Below are 19,378 nucleotides of genomic sequence, written 5' to 3' on the forward strand. Positions count from 1 at the left end.
GGGGGAAATTTGGCGGCTTTGGGGACCCCACTCTGGCACTGCCCGGTGGTCCAGGCCCCCAGGGCTGACTGCAGGGGAAGGTCTGCTCCATGACCCAGCAGTCTTCTGCCCACGATGCAAGGGGACTGAGGGGGGCTTTGGCAGAGGGAGCCCCAAACACGAGCCCCCCTGGGGGTTAGGCAGCACGAACACAGCTGCCCGCCAGGCTGTAAGTTAGAGCGAAGAAACCAGTGCATCCCCCAGGAGGGTACAGAGTCCCCGTGGCACGAGGTCATGGTCCTCGCGGCACGGGGTCATGGCCAGTCTAGGAAACCAGAGGAAGTTCCAGGCAGCTCAGGGGCAGAGAGGGAAGGAGGAAGGCCTGCAAACTCTACCCCAGGCCTGGGGGCGTGCTGAGCAGGGGAGGGACCAGGCGTGCTTTGAGGGTTTTGAGGATGGTGCTGTTTGGAGCGTCAAGACACCTTGGAGGGGACAAGATGGGACACGGGCTGTAGCGAAGTGGGAACCATGGTGTGTGGGCTGGGGCTGGGGCAGCGGCAGAGGGCGTCCACTGCGTCCCAGGGCGAGGCTGATGGAATCTGGGGACAGACTGGGTACGCAGGTGAGGCGGGCAGGGAGGAGCCAGGGGGGATCCCTGCGTGTCCGACTTGGCCAGGGCTGTGCGCTAATGTGAGGACCCCGGAGGAGCCCTGTGGGGGCAGAGGAGCCATCTGGGCTGACGCTGCGGGTCTGGAGGCTATGTGTGGAGCCCGGGCAGCCTGAGCAGTGACAGCCGTTGCGGAGCCCAGGGAACACCAACTTTTCCAGGATGGCTGGCAGGATGAAGGGGCATCCCTGTAGGAAAGCTGGGAGTGTGGGGGGCCACGGACGGAGAGGCCAGAGGGGCCCCTTGGGTTTAGGGGCCTATAGGGAAGGAAGGAAGCAAGGAAGGGGCAGAGAGCTGTGCTTGGAGGGATGGGGACGTGGCAGCGAGTGGCCATGAAGGGAGAAGAGAGGCGTGGGTGCCAAGCCCAAGGCTCAGGGTCCCTGGTGATGGAGAGCCATGGGGGGAAGGCCAGGTGACTGAGACGGTCATGGGGGTCTGGGTGTCAGAGGACAGAGGGTACAGACAGGGTCCCATCTGGGCAGCGTCCAGACAGCAGGAGAGAGACGTTTCCTTCACCCAGGACAGAGGCAGAGGTGTGGGTGATGCGGCGGGACTGTGGATGTGGGGCCAGGAATTGGGTTTCCCTTCTGATCTCCCTGGGAGAGGGCAGCAAGCCTGGAGCAGGGTAGGGCTCAGTAGGGAGTGAGGTGTTTGGGGTCTTTCCTGGGCAAATGAACCTGCCTCGGACTCTGGGGTGGGTGCAAGGGTCAGCTGAGGGCATGCATCCAGGGCCTCTGCAGTTTTCCCACGAGGTGCCCCCCTGCGGCAGACCCACCAGAAGGAAGATGTTGACGGGGCTAGAGAGCAGGGCACGAGGCTGGGCGTCTGGTGAGGACGGAAGGACTCTGGACAATCCCAAAAAGGCCAGGCTGCTGGGACTTGAATCCCTGTGGGTCCACGGCTCCGCAGGCCGAGTCATGTTGAGCAGGGAGGCGGGAGTTTCTGTGAGAGGGCCAGTCGAGGCAGGGTTCCTGGGAGCAGCGGACCTGGTCTGGAGACGTGTTTCCCAGGTGAGAGTGCTAAGCAGCCGTTAAGAGAGTCCTCAGGGGCTTCAAGCAAACAGGCCCTGGGTGGTTGGGAGGTGCATGGGTGAGTAAGCAGGACTCCAGCCCTGGCCTGACCCAGAAGCCCAGGAGGAGGGGTGAGGAGGAACGGAACACCATGGCATGAGCCCTGACCCCAGGCAGTGGCAGGATGGGGGGTGGGGAGCTGGGACCCCTGCAGGGTTGCACGGAGTTAAATTGTGGCCACGCCGTGGAGAGGAAGGGGGAGCCTTCCAGATGGACCCCAGGAGGGTGGCTGGTGGGGGTGGGGGGCTGGAGGGCAGGGAGCATGTGGGGCCAGCTCAGTCCTGGATGCTTCCAGAGCCTCTGAGGTCACACCCAGGTGGGTTCCCATCACTGCCCAGAAGCTTCCTGGAGGAGGCAGGGTCAGAACGTCGCGCAGTGGGCATCTGGGGAGCTGGGGACTGTGGGTCATGAACCTAGGCCCTACCCTGCTGTCCAGGGGGCTTTGTTATGCCTGGCGGGGCCGGGAACCTAGAGGCCAAATGTTTTCTTCCCTCTTTTCCCTTAAGCCTTTGTGCCGGCAGCTGGCTGCCCCCTGGGACAGGTACCCAGAGGAAATGCATCCCCAGGAAGGAGGCCTCTGCCAGCTCGTCCCTGGAACATGCCCCGCCCAGATGAGGCTTTTGGGTGTTGTTGCAAAAGTGGTCCCTTGGCCTTGCAGGCAGCAAAGGTGCCCTTAGCCTGCAGATGTTTGTGTCCTTCCTGGGCAGTGTGGGGCCACACCCGGAGGCACCGTCTCCCCAGCCCTTGGGCTCAGGGATGGGCTGGTCCTCGCTGGGCGGGGTGTCTGTGGGGGTGTCTCACCCCGGCAGGCGGGCAGGCACGGGCTCTAGCCTCCGCCTCTGGCCTCCAGGTCCGTGTCTTTGCCCCTCAGGGCTCCCCCTGACCTTCCAGCCCTCCCTGTGCCCACACCCCGTCCCCTCCGTGCTTTCATTGGTTTTGCACAATATCGGGCAGGCAACTGCCAGTTAGTAAATACTTGTAGGAACGAATGAGGCAGTCACCTCGGCTCACTCTCTGCCTGTCCTTCTCCATGTGCCCCAAGTTTCTGCATCTTTGGGGGCGACCTTCCCTGCCCTCCCTCTCCCCCATGCTGCCCTGATTGGCCCTGCCACTGCCCTTGTGACCTCCAGCCCACTGTCCAGTTTCAAAGGATCGAGACCAAGTGGCTGAATGGAGAGACTGGCCGTGTGCACGTGTGCGTTGAGAGGGGGGTGCTGTGCAGTTCGCCCCCAGCCTCTCTTACCTTGGCCACGGTGGTCCACAGTTCTCCGGCCTGACCCTCTTGTCCAGACATTTAAACCACAGAATGGTCACGTGCTCTCAGCTCCCCTCCTGCACCCATGGGATAGAGTCTACCGGCTCAGATGGGGGCACGGGGGTGGGCAAGTGCCTGACCTCGACAAGCCATGGGGTCCAGGGAGAGGTGCTAAATCCCACCTCAGCCGGGGCAGGTCCAGAGAGGCTGCTCAGAGGAGGAGAGACACCGTCCTGCCCCGTAGGCACCTGCTGGTCGGCAGACGTCAGCGGGAGGGGCCCAGCGGACGGGAGACACGCAGCTCAGGGGCCCAGCCGGAGGGGCGTGAAGAGCAGCTGAGCAGGGCAGCAGGGGAGGAATGTCAGCTCCGGGGCATCTCGTCCTCCTTCCCTTTTGGCCTCCTGGGGGAGGTGGGGCGGGGGTCCCGGGGCTTCAGTCTGCGCTCCCCGACACTCATGACACGAGCATCTTTTCATACGCTTCCTGCCACGGGCAAGTCCTCTTGCTAAATGCCTGTTCTGCTAGCTCGAGCACATCTTTCCTCCCGGGATTTGTCAGGGGCGCCCCGGTGGTCTGTCTACGCCCCGTCTCTGCCCCTCGACGGCCCACATGGAGGCTCTCAGCGCGCTCTCTCCCTGGCATCTTCTCATAAACAGAGGTGTCCGATTTCAAGACGGTCACAACTACCAACACCTTCCGTGAGGTGAGGGCCTTTCTCCCAGGACACAAAAAGAAGCAAATGTAGAGAAAAACACCTGGACATTTGCCAAATCGGGGCACACGGGGGTGACGCTGGGGTGCTGGTGAAGTCCTACTTCTTGACGCCCGTGGTGGCTACGTGTCTGTTTTACGGAAGTGGTTACGTTGTGTCCCCATGCCTGTGTCGTTCCTCACGACACGCATTTCTGCGGACGTGTTCATGGAAGCCAGCAGTGGGAGATGCCTCGAGCGTGTGTTAACATATATTTTCACATACGTACGAGAACAAATTCGTAAATGTGCGAAGCGCAGCTTGGACTCACACGCTTTCCCTGGGGAAGTTGTCCTTGTATTTATTCAGAAACAAGCACAGTGCCTGCAAGAGAATGTCTCTGGGAGAAACCACACGGACAAGAGTGAGGTGTGAGGGGGGCCGTGGGGGTGGAGCCGAGAAAGTTTGTGGGGAGAAGGCAGGTGCGCCGGGCGGGGGTTGTGGGGATGACGGGAGGCGGGATACAGACAGCAGGTTTGGTCAAATACTACATGTGCTAAGACTGATGGGAGTCTGTGGGCAAAGACGCAAGGGACGGAGGAGCCACGGTGCTGGGTAGGACGGGGGAACCCCGGCACCCCCAGCTCTCCCCACTGGGCGGGTCGGCAAGCCGCTACACCCCGAAAGCAACAAGCTCACTGGTGCCCAGATCCTGGCTCTTAAGGTCTCTGCCCACCTGCAGGGGCCGGGCTCCCCGGAGAACAGCGGGCAGCGGGCACTGCCCAGGCTTGGGACGGGCCAGGCGAGATGACCAGGAAGCAAAGACCTGAGGAGACGTGAGCCCCGCTCCGGCCAAATCAGGCACGACTGAGTCTGCGTCCATCATGTTACTAACGATTCCAGTCCACGAAGGCAGCAGGAATCCGTGAGTCCACCTGGAGGCCCGGTGAGCACCCTGGGGGCCAGTCACAATCACAAGGGGAGCAGGGAGCCCCAGGAGGCCGTGTGTCAGAGGTGCCCACCACCCCTCCTGGGCTGGCTTCTGTCTTCCCTCGCTTTTCTAGAGGGTTCACGGGACTCCGGGCAACCGTGCACTCACTGCTCATCAGCTTTGGTGATGAAAGGACCCCTCCTCCTCCAGATGGAGGCCACGTGCAGGCCTGGGTGTGTGGGAAGGGCGTGGCACTCCCTCTCCCCAAACTTCCATGAGTTCCCCAGCCCGGATGCTCCCCAGACCCCACACTTCCGGATGTTTCAGAAGCTTCACCACGTAGACATGATCGATCGATCAGTAACTCGCAGGAGGAGGGGGTGGGCTGAGAGTGGCAAGCTTCTAATCAGGTTTCGTCTTCCTGGTGATCGGGACCCCCCACCCGAGTCCCCTCCTGTCACCCAGGAAATTCCAAGCGATTCGGGAGCTCAGGGTCAGGACCGGAGTCAAAGACCAAATATTAGAACACAAGACGCTGCTCGGGCTCTGCTCACCGGAGGCTGCGCGGGGAGCCCGGCCGGGGCCCGACGTGGATGGTGGCGGGGATGTCACGCAGCCCGGGGTTGACGGACACACCGCGCGGGATCACGTAAGCAAGCGCCACACATGCCCACACCGACAGATAATCCCAGCAGGACCGTCCCGACACCTGCGGAAGCCTCGGGGCCACGGAGTCACGGGAAGACTGGGGCCGCTGTCGACCGTGGCGCACTGGCCACTACAGACACTCCGCGGCCCCCTTGCACGCGCCTGCACTACCTTCCTAAACCGCCATGACTGTGTCCCATCACGTCTCATTCATAAGTTTTTCTGGTATGATTCATGCTTTTGCCAATAGGATTCACGTCCTCCCGACGCTTCTCACACCGTTCACGGCTCCCAGGTTTGGAGAGCTGCCCTTGGTGTTGCTTCACAGGCGGTCCCCGCCACCTAGCAGGTGTCCCCTCCTGCAGGGGACCGTCTCCGGGCAGCACCTGCCTGTCCTTGAACAGTCCCATGGATCGGAATCACCGTAGCTTTATGGTGCCTCCAACCGCCTGTGGGAACCTCCCGCAGCGTCTTCTCCAGAATTCCTTGACGATTTTACCTTCGATAGTCATTTAATTGTAGAATCCACTTATCAAGCAGGGGACAAGCCCCGCTGGGATTCCGATTAAAAATATAGATGCATTTAGGAGGAATTTACATTTTTATGAGATTGGGTTTTTCAAATCTGTAAGCATGCCATAAAGTTTCGTTTATTTAAGCCCTTTAAAAAAAAAAGATTTATTTATTTGAGAGAGAAAGTGGGGAGGAGGGACAGACGAGAGAGAGAATCTGAAGCAGACTTCGAGCTGAGCACGGAGCCCGATACGGAGCTCGATCCCACGACCCTGAGGTGATGATCTGAGCCGAAACCAAGAGTCAGACACTTAACCGACTGAGTTAAGGGACCGGCCCTCCCAGGAGCCCCCTCCCCCGAGTCACCAAGGCGCCCTATTCAAACCCTTTTAAAGCTCTCTCCAAAATGCTCTGCAGCTTTCTGCAGAGGTCTTACACATAATTTGTCAGATTTATTTCCAGATATTTGATTTTTACGCTCTTGTAAATGTTACAGTGTGAAATAGTCCCCTTCCCAAGTGTCTGCTGGCGATGTGAAAAGCATCATTCGACTTCTAAGGCACGATCTTGTATTAAGCATCCTTACTAACAGGATTTTTATTTTCATGGTATTTTTTGCAACTTCTGCATTTCCCACATACCCAACCCGGCGTCCGTTCATCTGCAAGCTTACTGTTCCCACTGTTCCTTTCCAACCCGCAGACTCTGTGTTTGTTCTCCTTAATTCTCTGGGACTTCAGTTACACTGTGGAATAGAGGTCATCCCTCCCTCACAGATAAACCTTCCCAGGCTGCACGATTTGGGATGACATTTGCTCTAGGTATTTGCAGACATCATTACTAGCTTAAGGAACTTCCCTGTTAGTCATAATATGCTAATACTGACATTTTTGCCATAATGCCACGGACAGGAGAAACTTTGCAAATTCTGCAAAAGCATGGACTACAAATAAGAAAGCCGACAGGAACACAGACTTGGGGGCAGACGGCGCAAAACCCATGGACCTCTGTGACCGGAGCCGACAGCGACCACCAGCTCCCCATGGTCCCCGCGGGGCAGGAGGCCAGCGCCCCAGACAGCACCCCTCTGCATGCTCGCACGCCGTGCTTATTTCTATGAGTCCTTAAGGGCATTCATTCCAGATTTCACCCACTTTAATCATCCGACCCAGAGTGATGACATTTCCAGGCTTCTTGAACACAAGGGGACACAAGGGGAGGGTCTTCTCCACGTCCTGATCTGTGCCTGGGCGTCTCCCGCACAGGACTCCGGCACTCCCCACTGCGGTCTTCAGGGATCCCAAGACGTCCTCTCTCGTCGTGACAATGCTAACCTCAATCATTTAACATCGTTAACATGCGGGGGGAAACGTGTCTGCATAATCACGGTCCTTGTGCTGGACCGTAGCTCTTTATTTACCCACCGCGTTTGGGCTAATTTGCGTTTTGTGAACATGCATCGTAGCAAAAATGACTCAATTTTACTAAACTAATACCCAACACGATTGAATAATTTTCTGCACCTTTTGATTTGATTATGTGATTTTCCTCTTTTAATAAGTTCATTTGCAAATTACATCATTTGATTCCCCCAATATTAAAACAACCTTGCGCTTCTGAAATAAATAAAAAATGTTCATTTCATAGTATTATTTTTTTTTAAAGATTTTATTTATTTATTTGACAGAGACATCCAGCGAGAGAGGGAACACAAGCAGGGGGAGTGGGAGAGGAAGAAGCAGGCTCCTAGCAGAGGAGCCTGATGGGGGGCTCGATCCTGGAACGCTGGGATCACGCCCTGAGCCGAAGGCAGACGCTTAACGACTCTGCCCCCCAGGCGCCGCCGTGGTATTACTCTAAAACACTGCTCTGTTTGTCGTGATTTTTCTTTTCTGCGTCTGTGTTCAGGAGTGTGATAGACTTTCCTCCCTCACGCGGTCCTTGCCAGTCTTGGGCGTCACGGCGATGCTGGTCTCGAGTTGTTTCAAGGGGTTTTATTTACGTTCTATATTTGGTGCATTCGCTGGTGAAGCCGTGGGGCCCTACGCTCTTTCATAGGGAAGTTTTGATTTTAGTTTCAGTCCGTTTAATAGTCAGTGTTTTACTTCGTGTCCCGTTTGGTTGTTCCCGCCTCTGGTCTCTCGCAGTAAATACCTAACTCGTTCCTTTTCATGTTCTCTCATTCCCGCATGGACACTAGCCACTGTCCAGTCTAGGACTCTACCCCCTAAAGGCTACTGACCATTCCTGCTGCATTTAACACAACCATTTCTGTTTTACTCCTCACCCTGCAATACACTGAATAAATAAATATAAGAAGCGGTCTTTCATCCTATGGTTTCAAAGATGCGTGTCCCTCACTCAGCACGACCGCGTGCGGTCAGAGCTGTGATGTCACACAATGTGAACTGTGCACAGCGTCGGTCCCGCCGTGTCTCTGAGCCCAGAGCCGCTGCCACAGGCGGGGGGGTGGCTGCTGAGCCGCGGATGGAGGGAGCCGTGCAGGGCGTGAAGGGGTAACACGGGCCGACAAGGTCACTTCCAGCTGTTCTCGTTCGATGGAACCAAGTTTCTGTGTAAAGCAGCTTTGGTATCTGGGGACATGACGAAGACGTAATTGTTTCACATTGAAGTTCATGGCAATATGACTTTGTCCTCTGGTTCGTCAGGGTTTTCATGGAAAAGTCAGGTCATCTCGGGGTCAGGCGCGCTTGCGTTTGAGCCGCGCGTTTTGGATTACTCTTGTGAATTGATATCACTCTCCCGCCTTTGAGGTGTTTTCATTCAATTCGGCGGGAGCATTTGAAACGGCCGCCTTCATGGGTAACAGGAGCCAGACTTCACACCGTCAGCCCCGGACCGTACGTGACACTGGTTGCAGCTAGAAGGATGTCCCGAACTGCCCTGTATATTTACCAGCCTCAGCAGACCCGTGACAGGGAATGTTCTAGTTCAACGTTCTCGTGCACTTGCAGCCGAAGAGCCGTGTGGGCAGAGAATGTTCTCTGTGATTTCAGTCTTTCGAAGTGTTTCAGTGGTTACGGTCCATCGTCTGTTACTGTGTCCGAGCACCCTGCAAAACAATACTCTTCCGAGGCATCGGAGTCGGGCTGGGTGCGCGACCTGCCGGTAAAACTCCCGCCTTCTGTCGCTTGCTGGCTACGGTCGGAGGTGCCCGTGGCTGCACCCCGAAGCCTCACCCACGTTGGCCCTGAAGCCACAGAGGCGCTGGCGAGGCAGGCTCCTTCCCGACCCCCTACTCTCCCGGAAGACAGCGGCCTCAGGGTCCTGAAGACCGTGCTCGGCCGGTCTGTGTCTGCAGCCGGCTCTCGCGTGCGTCCCTCCCTCCCCCCATTCAGGGTCAGGTGCGCGCCTGGCCCCACGCTGTCTCCGTCCCAGGGCGCCTTCCCACCTGCTCTCTCACAGACGTTTCCCAGGAAGTCCTCTGGTGGGACCCCGTCCTGGTGTCCGATCCCCAGAAGACCCAGACCCACAGGAGCAGCACCAGGGGGTTTGAGAGGACAGGGTGGGGGGCGGGGGGTTTGGCGACCGAGGCGCCCCCACTCTGGTTGTCGGATGGGGCACGGATGGTGCCGGGAAGACCTGGAGGCCCCGTTGTTAAAGGCTTCACCGGTGAGGATGGGCAGAAGTTCCGGTGGAGGAGAGCCCGGGGAGGTGTGACGAGGCAGCTATTTGGGGGGTTCAGGGGGACAGGGCCCCCAGAGGCAGCAGAGACAGCTGGCTGTGGCTGAGTTGTAGTGATGCCCCGTCCAGTGACAAAGAAACAGGACGTAAGGGACCCTGAGAACAGAGATGGGGACACAGGGACAGATGCCTCCAAGGATGCTGACTCTGCGCCCCCCAGATGCTGGACCTACAGAGGTGGACCCCCTCTCCGGTAGGAGCCGGCCTTCTCGGACCTCGGGAAGTCGAAGGCCCTCCCACACTGGGCAATGCCTACCCCCTGGAACATGCCCCCGTCTTGTCACCTGGCCACCAGGTGGCTGGGGCTAATTCTCACGTAATCCAGCCGGGGACGTGTGGAGCGTGAGGAAGCCCAGGGATGCCGCACCCCTGCAGAATCACAGAGCAAGCAGGCATCCTGGGGGAGCCAGCAGGTATTCCTGGAATCAGACTTCTGTTTCCATATAAAATTAGTGTATAATTTACATATAGTAAAATCCATAGTTCTCTGAGTTTTGGCAAGTACATAGACAAAAACCCCCACCGAAACCAAGACACAGGGCAGGTCCACATCACAAAGAAATTCTCCCGTGTCATTTTTGCCGTTAAGGCCTCCCCCCACCCCAGGCCCCGGCAACCACTGATGTCTGCTCTCGGTCTCCAGAATGCACCTGAGACACTCCCACCGTGGCAGGTGCTGCCCGACGTGGCTGCCCCGCCACGTGTCCACCCACAGACGGAGGGACAGTCCCCCCGCTCTGCCCGTGGGTGGTTACGGATCCACACGTCCACGCGGGCTTTCGAGGGAACGTGGACTTCGTTTACCCCTTGACTCAATGTCTGTGAGCACGACTGAGTCACGGTGAGTGTGCTCAATTCTAGAAGGACTGCCAACCGCATCCCACGCGGGGCTGTCCCCGCGGCACCACCGCGGGCAGCTCCGTCCTTCCCTGCGCCGGCGTGGGCTGTTTTCATTCCAGCCACTCTGCCAAACACGCAGCGGCCCCTCGCCACGGCTGTCACGTGTGTGTCCCTCCTTACTGGCCACGTCAGACCCCTTCTGCGTGCCTGGCCGTCCGTGTGGCTCCTTTGGGGAGGGGTCTCTGTATGTCTTTAGCCCACGTTTTAATACCTAGTTGTTTTCTTTTTATCGATGGTTGAGAATCCCTCGTGTGCGCCAGACACAAAGACACTTGTTTCCGAGGGTCTTCCTCCCCCATGGCTGGTGTTCTCCGTCTCTCAGCAGTGCCTTCCGAACACAACACTGCTTCATTTTGAGGAGGTCCAATTTACCTCATTTTTTCTTTTGTGGGTATCGCCTCAAAGACATTTTGCCCAAACCGGAGTCATGAAGATTTTTCTCCCTTACTCTGCATTTCAATCTAAGACCCATTTAGAAGTGACTTTTGCATCCGGTGCGAAACGTGACTCAAAGCTCATTGTTTGGGCGTGGAATTCCGATCATCCCCCTGCCTTGTGTGGAGAAGACGTTTAGCTGTCCATTCATACGTGAGTCTATTTCCAGGCCCTCCGTTCAGCTGACCCCTCATCCCCCGCGTGGTGTCCCGACCTCGGTGCGGTGGACGCTTTGGGCCAGCCAGCTCCCTGTGGCGGCGGTTTGCAGCACCCCCAAGTGTAGCAGCCAGACATGCCTGGAGACCCCGCTGTATTCATCCCCCAGGGCCGCTGTAACGCAATTTCACAGAGGGGGTGGCTCACGCAACGGGGTTCACCGTCCCCCGAGGTCCAGGCGCGGGCGGGGCGGGGTCCTCCCGAGGCCTCTCTCCTCGTGTGAGGACGGCCGTGCTCCCCCTGTGTCCTCACAGGGTCGTCCCTCTGTGCGCATCTGTGTCCTGGTGTCCTCTTCCTATAAGGACCCCGGTCACACTGGGTCAGGGTCCCCCCGGTGACCCCATTTCAACCAAATTACCTCTCTTAAAGACCGTCTCTCAAATGAGGTCACATTCTGAGGTCATGGGGTTAGGGCTTCAACATGTGAATTTGGGGAGCACAGCTCGGTCCACAACAGTTGCCCAGTCAGTGACTTTCTAAGAGTCCCCAGCGTCAGGGGGTGGAGGGGACGCGTCCCTCACTCACGTCCAGCCCTCCCCTCGGGATGAGAGACTCGCATGCGGGACAGACCCAGCCTCACGATTGGGCTGCTCCGGGGCTGACGCTCGGAAGCACGGCGGCGGGCAAGGACCCGGTTGCTTCACCAGGAGAATTTGATCCTGTTCCTGTTGTTGGTTGTTTGGAGACATTCCTGGATGCAGTTTGGTCAGTTATAGTTAAAATTTGACTTATTTTTTTCCCGGAAAAAAGTATACAACACCCAGAGTGGATCCTGGCGTGGACTTCTGTGGACTTCTGCTGAGGACGACGTGTCCGTGGAGGCTCACGGACCGTTACCACGTGCTGGGGATGTCAAGCGTGGGGAGCTTGTGTGCGAGCAGGGGTACACGGCAATGTGTACACTTTCCTCCCAATTTTGCCGCGAATTTAACGCTGCTTTAAAAAACACAGTCTATTTTAAAATAAGTAACATCCATTTTTTAAAAATAGCTCCCCAAAATGAAATCTTTCAGTATAACTCCGATTAAACATTCAGAATCGGTCTGCTAAGTACTGCACAACACTCTCGGAGGAAACCACAGACGGCCCGACACCGCGGACGGAGGGAGCGCGTGCGCGGACTGGGAGAGCCAACAGCACAAACACGTCCGCTCTCCCAACCCTCGCCTGCAAATTTAATGGGATTCCAGTAAAAATCTTAGCAGAATTCTCTGGTAGATAAAGACAAAGTGGAGTTTTGTCTGTTTCCGAAATCTATGGTGGAAAGCCAAAACCGTTCTGAAAATGGAAATAAAGTGGGAGGAATGGTATTCCCCGCCTGTAAGCCATGTTTGCGAGGGACCACGGCCCCTGCCAGGCGCACGCTCGGCGATGCGGGGCGACCGCGTGCGGACACCCAGGAAGCCGCCTGAGATCCCTGAGCTCTGACAGAGGCGCAAAGACAGGTCACGGGGGAGGGACAGCCTTTCTCAACAAAGGGAGGGGACCAACTCCACAGCCGCCTTTCAAAGACCCGAGCCCCACAGTCGTAGAAGTCAAGTCCCAACCAGTCATGGATCCCAGTGCGAACCACGCCCAAGTGTAGCACGTTAGGAGGAAGCGTCGCGGACCCGTGTGTATAAGACACAAAAGTAACCAGGGGGGTTGGCTGCATTCTGGAGGAAGGGGTAAGGTAATGCGACCTCACCGTTCTCCCCAAAGGCAGGAGGGAGAGCCGACCTGGGGGATTTACGCCACCTGTCTTCTTCAACTTCTTCACCAAATGTTTAGCCTTTGGGGGAGCTCATGGTTGTCTTAAAATGTCACTTAGTAATAAAGGGACGGGCGGGGTCTCTGCCCTCAGCAGGACATCCTGGGGAGCTCCACAGATCGCCCCCCAGGGGAAATAGGGAAAAATATCGTTTAAAAAATATAAACGGTCACTTAGTCTCTGACAATGGCCTGATTGCCATTTCAAATGAAGCAACATTTGTCCAATAAAATCTACCAAAAGCCGGTATGAAGTGTGAGTCGGTGGCGTCTGAACCAAGACGCGTGCCCTCCCTCCCTGTCCCAGCTCGGCTCGGCTCCGCTGCGGACCCGCACGGCGGTGAACAGTCTGCCCTCCCTGCTTCCCGGTGCGGCCGCTCTCCGGGGAGGCAGCCTGGCACACCCCTCATCTTGCCCCCAGTCACCTGTTTCCGAGGCTGTCTTCTGGATGAGTGTGCCTGAGAGGCGGGGGCACCCCTCCCGCACGGACCCCACCTGCGGAACCTGCAGCTGTCACTTCAATGGCGGGGGCCGGTGGGGGGAGACGGTCTAACACCCAGACCTCAGACTCACAGCAGAGAGGTCTCCTGCTCTCTCCATGAACGGTGGGCTGGGGTCCTGGGCATGGGGTGGGGGTTCCAGGAGTGTCAGCCGCATGCAGGGGCCCACCGGGCTGTGAGGGCCACTGCCCCCTGCCCTCCCTCCAATGTCTGGGAGCGCGAGGGCGTGGGGGCCGCCGCAGGAGAGTGCCCGCGGCCACCTGCAGCTGCACCTGCGTCAGGAGACGCGTGACCTTCAGTAACGAAGGGGCAGCACTCATAGTCACTCAGGGAGGTCGGGGGGCGGCCATTGGGGGCTGAGGGTAGTGACTCCTGCCATGCTGGAACGTTCTTGATGGGAGGGCGGCTCTAGGAGGGCTTGTGAAAACCCAGGGAGGTCCCTGCATACTGTGTCCCCTTTCCCGTGGCTTCACTTTCACGCGGTGTGCAGCAGCCGGAAGTGGACATGTTCTGGGTCTGTGCCAGTGGTGCCCGCGGTCGCCCTTCTCCAGCCCTCTGCGTGCTCCACAGTGACCACGCCTGCTTTTGTGAGCTCGGCGAAGGATTTAAGAGGATCTTGCTTATTGCACCCCACAATTACCTTTATTTAAAGACTTTTAAGACCCAGGATTTCCCAGGTTGTGCATCTTCAGGTGTTCCTAGGGTACAGCACTGGAAGTACCAGGTCTTACCCGGTGAGGGCAGCCTTCTCTGCCCCCACCCCCGCTGGACTTCACAGGACATGTCCTCCCGCCCAGGGGCAGGGCGAGGAAGACCCAGGCTGGGAGGCAGCAGACCTGCTTGCTCCCACGCCCCCGTGGTGGCTTTGAGGTTGAGGCCGATGCCTCTGCCGCGGGCTCTCTGCAGTTCACTGGGATCTTGCCCCAGCAGGCCCAGTGGCCGTGCATCCCAAGAGGCCGGCGTGGCCCCGCCACGTGTGCACACCTGCAGGGGTAAGTGCGGGAGCCTTTCCACAGGACGGGCATCCTTCCCAGCACTGGCTGGTTGAGCTCTGGCCTCGCGGTCCCAGGTGGCGTCACACAGAAGAGGGGCAGAGTCCCTGCAGCCATTGGGCAGTGTGCTGGCCCGCGTTCTCCAGAGCCACGGAACCAACAGGATGTGTAGATAGAGAAAGATACTTATTTTAAGGCGTTGGCTCACACTGTTGTGGAGGGCTAATGAGCCCAAAGTCTGGGCGGGGAGACCAGCACCAGAGGCTCAGATGAGAATCGGGGTATTAGTGCAAAGGCATTCTGCAGGCAAACCCGTAGGAGCCCATATTGCTGATGGAACCCAGAGGCTGGCCACTGGCAGAATTCCTTCTTGCTTGGGGAAGTCCATCTTTTGTTCTACTCAAGCCTTCAACTGATTGGATGAGGCCCACCCACATCGTGGACCATCGTCATCTTCGCTCAAAGTCTGCAGATTGAAATATCAATCTCATCCAAAAAGACTCTCACGGAAGCATCCAGAACAATGTCTGACCAAGTATCTGGGCACCATGGCCCAGCCAAGCTGACACATAAAATTAGCATCACATGCCGGAGCATAAGTCACATCCTTACTCTGTGTCAACCAGTCATGCTTTCCCTGAATGTTAACTTCAGATCCGTTGTCCCATGTGTGACTTCATCAAGCTCTAGACTTGCAAAAGTGCCACTCTTCCAAATCAGGCCTGTGACTGGGTCCCTTGAGGCTCACTGAGGCAGCCCTGGGGACCCTCTGCCCTGGAGGGCACCTCTATTCTGAGGCCCATCACCCCACATGACTCTTCACTCTGGCATGACATGAAAGTAATGCTCTCTAAACCTCTCTGCTCCCGGTCTTAGGCAATAAGGCCTATGTGGTGTCTCTTTCCTTTTTTGTCCTGGCTGCTAGGGAGCTCACAGCAAAAGCTGGACTCTTTGGCAGTCATCTCCCTGGACCTGCGACCATGATGTCCTGGGGCCCTCTGGTCTTTCTTTCCTTTGGGGGGGTCATATTCTTGCAGGACTTCTGCTCTAAAATAACCTACACCCTCTGGGTCCATCAGCTGGCATCCAAGCAAGGCAGGCCAGCATCAGGCCTTGGGGACAAAGTGACATTGCTGTAGACGCTGACTGCACACTTACTGGCTCTGTGGCTTCAGGAAACTTCCTTTACCTGCAGGTCACCTGTTGTTTTAATGATACACTTGGGACCAAGTATGTAGACATTTCCCTCCGGCCCAACACAGGACGCTCGTAAGTCAGAGGAGTGCTGGTTGACCCTAGTTCTCACGTGAAGGGAGATGCTGCATTAGGTCCAGATGGAGCAGTCACCTCTGGCCGGCAGAGAGCTCCGCTGGCCGAGGACAGCCAGGCAGAAAGACGCAGCGTTTCCGGTGCCCGCGGCTGGTCCCTAAGACGTGGAGGGCGGCAGCCTGGGGGTCACACTCTGTTGCCTCCCAGAGCAGAGGGCCTGTGCTTGCCCTGACGCCGCTGCTTGGTCTTGCCTTCCCACCATCTCTATTACATCGAAGCCCTTGTGCTGGCTAGACCTTCTGTCCCCGTCACAAGCAGGACGTGCAGCCAGACCAAGGGGTTGGGATTGCAGCTGTGACACCTGTGGCCTGGGATCTCCCCCAGGTGCGTGCACGTGCACACTCCATGCTGGGGCTTGGCCCCCGGAAATGCAGAAACAACGGGACCAACCTGTGGGAGAACTGAACAGGGAGAACTGTTCCCTCCTAGAACAGGAACCTGGGCCAAGTGTCTTTGTTTCCCTTTCTGCTGTGTCCCTGGTGGAGCAGAGAGCCTGACACAGCAGGCGCTCAGGTGACGTGAGTGAAGACAATGGACGAGCAGAGTCCAATGACGAAGACATTGGGGAAAGAACGACAACGGGAACAAGACGGACAGATGCAGAACCTTTTATTTAAAGGGATCAAAGGGCCTGTTGGACCCTAGGAGTCTCAGCTATAGTTTGTGCCCCTAATTCTGATCTTGGCGGCAGGGCTGGCTCAGTGGGGAGCGTGAAGGGAAAGGGCAAAGAGGGTCAGTAGGAGATGCAGACATGGAGGGTCCCCTCCTGGGCTGGACCTGGAAAGTGCTTGTGGGGGAAATTTCAGGATGTACGTGTTGGATGACAGGAGGGTGGGGTGACAAGGAGGAGTCTCCTCCGAGTAAGTAACTGGGACGGGGTCACAGGACCAACCAAGGGCCATGACAGGGTCATTAGCTTCCTCAGAACTCAGAGAAAGCTGTCTCTGGGTCTGGAGAGCAGCCCAGAACTGAAATGAGATGGGGAGTCTTCCTGGGGATACAAAGCTCACCTGAGGCTTATGGTCAGCATCTCAGATCTTGCACTGGCAGCAAATGGGGACACAGCAGCTGGACTGGGAGCAGCAGGGTTTGCAGCAGCTGGACTGGGAGCAGCAGGGGACACAGCAGCTGGACTGGGAGCAGCAGGGTTTACAGCAGCTGGACTGGGAGCAGCAGGGCTTGCAGCAGCTGGACTGGGAGCAGCAGGGCTTGCAGCAGCTGGACTGGGAGCAGCAGGGTTTGCAGCAGCTGGACTGGGAGCAGCCACACGAGCCACAGCCCCCCTTGGAGCCCCCACAGCTGGAGCCACAGCCCCCGCAGCTGGAGCAGGAACAGGCTGGCACACAGCAGCACACGGGCTTGCAGCAGCAGACGGGCACACAGCAGCTGGAGCCACAGCCCCCACAGCCGGAGCCACAGCCCCCGCAGCCGGAGCCACAGCCTCTGGAACAGCCACAGCAGCTCATGGTTCTGGTGGGTTGAGGGTGGAGCAGGTCAGAGGAGCAGGTAGAGAGGACAGGTGTGCAGGTGTGGAGCCTCCTGGGCCGGGAGCCCTTTTTATACCTGCCAGCATCAAGTGAGATGCTGGGCACACTTCCTGGTCCCTGTTTGTGCCACTCCCCCAGGGAAATTATATTTGTTTGTTTGTTTTTAATCTTAAAATAACCTCAGTGGTATCACAGTTTTGCACTTTTTCTTTAGTCCATGATTTCCCCTCATGTGTTCCCTGACAAATAAGAGAGCCTCCATTTCTGTGTCAGTCGAAGGTGATGGGAACAGGGTCCGTGGCTTAGAGGCCGTGTTCATCTCTGCTACCTGTGTTGGTTTTCTGTGGCTGCCAGAACAGATGACCACAGGCTGGACGGCATGAGGCAGCAGACATTTATTCTCCCGCCGTCCAGAGGCTGGAAGTCCAAGATGGAGTCAGCAGGGTCGTGCGCTCCCTGAAGGTCTGGGGGAGGACCCCTGCTGCCTCTTCCAACTCCTGGGGGCTGCCGGCATCCTTGACGCTCCCTGCCTCGCGCTGGTGCCTGTCTTCACGTGGCCTTTCTCCCTGTGTGTCTGCACCTCACCCCTCTTCCTCTTTTCTCTTACAAGGACACCAGCCATTCAATTAGGGCCTCACCTCGTCCAGGACAAACTCAACTTGATTCCACCTGCAGAGACCTGATTTCCAAATAAGGGCGTCTTCTGAAGTTCCAGGAAGACACTGTTCAACCCACTGCACTGTCTCATCATGTTCCTGATGTTGCCCCTGATGCCGCCCTGGCTGTGGAAGCCCAGGGTGTGTCCATAGAAGGCACAGGGGGAGGGAGTCCAGGGAAACACTCTGGAACAGTCAGTCCCATCCTGCCTGTCACCTCTGGGAAGAACAGGACTCAAGGTCAGGACAGGACCCAGGACTAGGAAAGGACTCAGGATCATCACAGGACCCAGGACTAGGAATGGACTCAGGATCAGGACAGAATTCAGGATCAGAATAGGATTCAGGACCAAGACAGGACCCAGGATTAGAACCAGACTCGGCATTTGAACAAAGCTCAGGATCAGAATAGGACTCAAGACCAGGACAAGACTCAGAAGATGACTCAGGATTAAGACAGGACCCAGAAACTGGACCAAAACTCAGGATTAGAACAAGACTCACTATCAGAACAGGACCTAGGAACTGGACAGAACTCAGGATCAAGACAGGACTCAGGATCACGATAGGACCCAGGACTAGGATAGGACTCAGGATCAGGATAAGACACAGGACCAGGACAGAAGTCAGTGTCAGGACAGGGCCCAGGATCAGAATAGGACTCAAGACTCAGGATCAGGACAGGACATAGGGTCAGAACAGGACTCGGAATCCGGACAGGACTCAGGATCAGCACAGGACACAGGGTAAGGACGACTCAGGATCAGGACAGGACTGGCTGATTTGGGGATGTCTTGTTTAGGGTTTGGAGGTGGCTCTCCAGAGCTGGAGAAACAACGGAAAGCTGCCATAGCAGCTGAGAGGGGGCCACTGCTCCTGTGGGGCTGGATTGGCAAAGGGGGCCAGTGACTGAAACCCTGAGAGAACCACGTTGTGGGCGAGCTCTGCCCCCACCCCAGGTGCAGGACTGTGACCATCAGCATAGGAACACCACCACGGCCAGCACAAGGTGACTGCCAGAAAGAGCTAGGAAACACGCTGTCGCTGATGGCATCCTTCAGAAGCTGCGGGGCAGGGGTGCGCACATGATATGTCCTTGGAGGTCAGCCACGGGGAACAAGGGCAGAGGGTGGACCTGGAGGGTCCCAGCACCGATGGTGGCACAGGCTCAGGACCAGCTCCTGAATTTGCAGGGCCTCTGAGAAATGAAAGTGTAGAGCCCCCTATCCAGAAACAGTAAAGAAATTCAAGAGCAGATACCAGCTCTCACCTGTGACGGTGGTCACCATCTGGAGCCAAGTGGTGACAGGTGCCGGCAAGGATGTGAGAAGAGGGAGCCCGCGTGCGCAGCCGGTGGGGACGCAAACTGGTGCAGCCACCCTGGAAAGCAGAGGGACCGCCGTAGGACCCCGCAATCCACTTCTGGGGGTGCAGGTGCCAGAATGAACCCAGTATCTACCTCCAAGAGGGATCTGCCCCCCACGTTCACTGCAGCATTACTCACAGTAGCCACGACACGGGAACCACCCCCGTGCCCATTGACGGATGAACGAGTAAGGACATGCGGCATCTACACGAAGGAATACTGCTCACCCTTAAAGACGGGAGGGGTTCTGGCACATACCCTGATGCAGATAAACCGGGAGCACATCGTG

General features: G+C 57.3%; 1 protein-coding gene across 1 annotated transcript in view; it reads right to left on the reverse strand.

Moving 5' to 3' along the window:
* Positions 1-10,989, reverse strand: part of TNNI2 (troponin I2, fast skeletal type) — an 89,061-nt gene extending 78,072 nt beyond the window's left edge. The window contains exon 1 of the mRNA XM_057317325.1: positions 10,983-10,989. The gene's annotated coding sequence lies outside the window, so the exon portion shown is untranslated. The remainder of the gene's footprint in view (positions 1-10,982) is intronic.
* Between the last annotated feature and the right edge of the window lie 8,389 nt (positions 10,990-19,378).

The sequence above is a fragment of the Ursus arctos genome, unplaced genomic scaffold (assembly GCF_023065955.2).
Source record: "Ursus arctos isolate Adak ecotype North America unplaced genomic scaffold, UrsArc2.0 scaffold_23, whole genome shotgun sequence".
Taxonomy (NCBI): Eukaryota; Metazoa; Chordata; class Mammalia; order Carnivora; family Ursidae; genus Ursus; species Ursus arctos.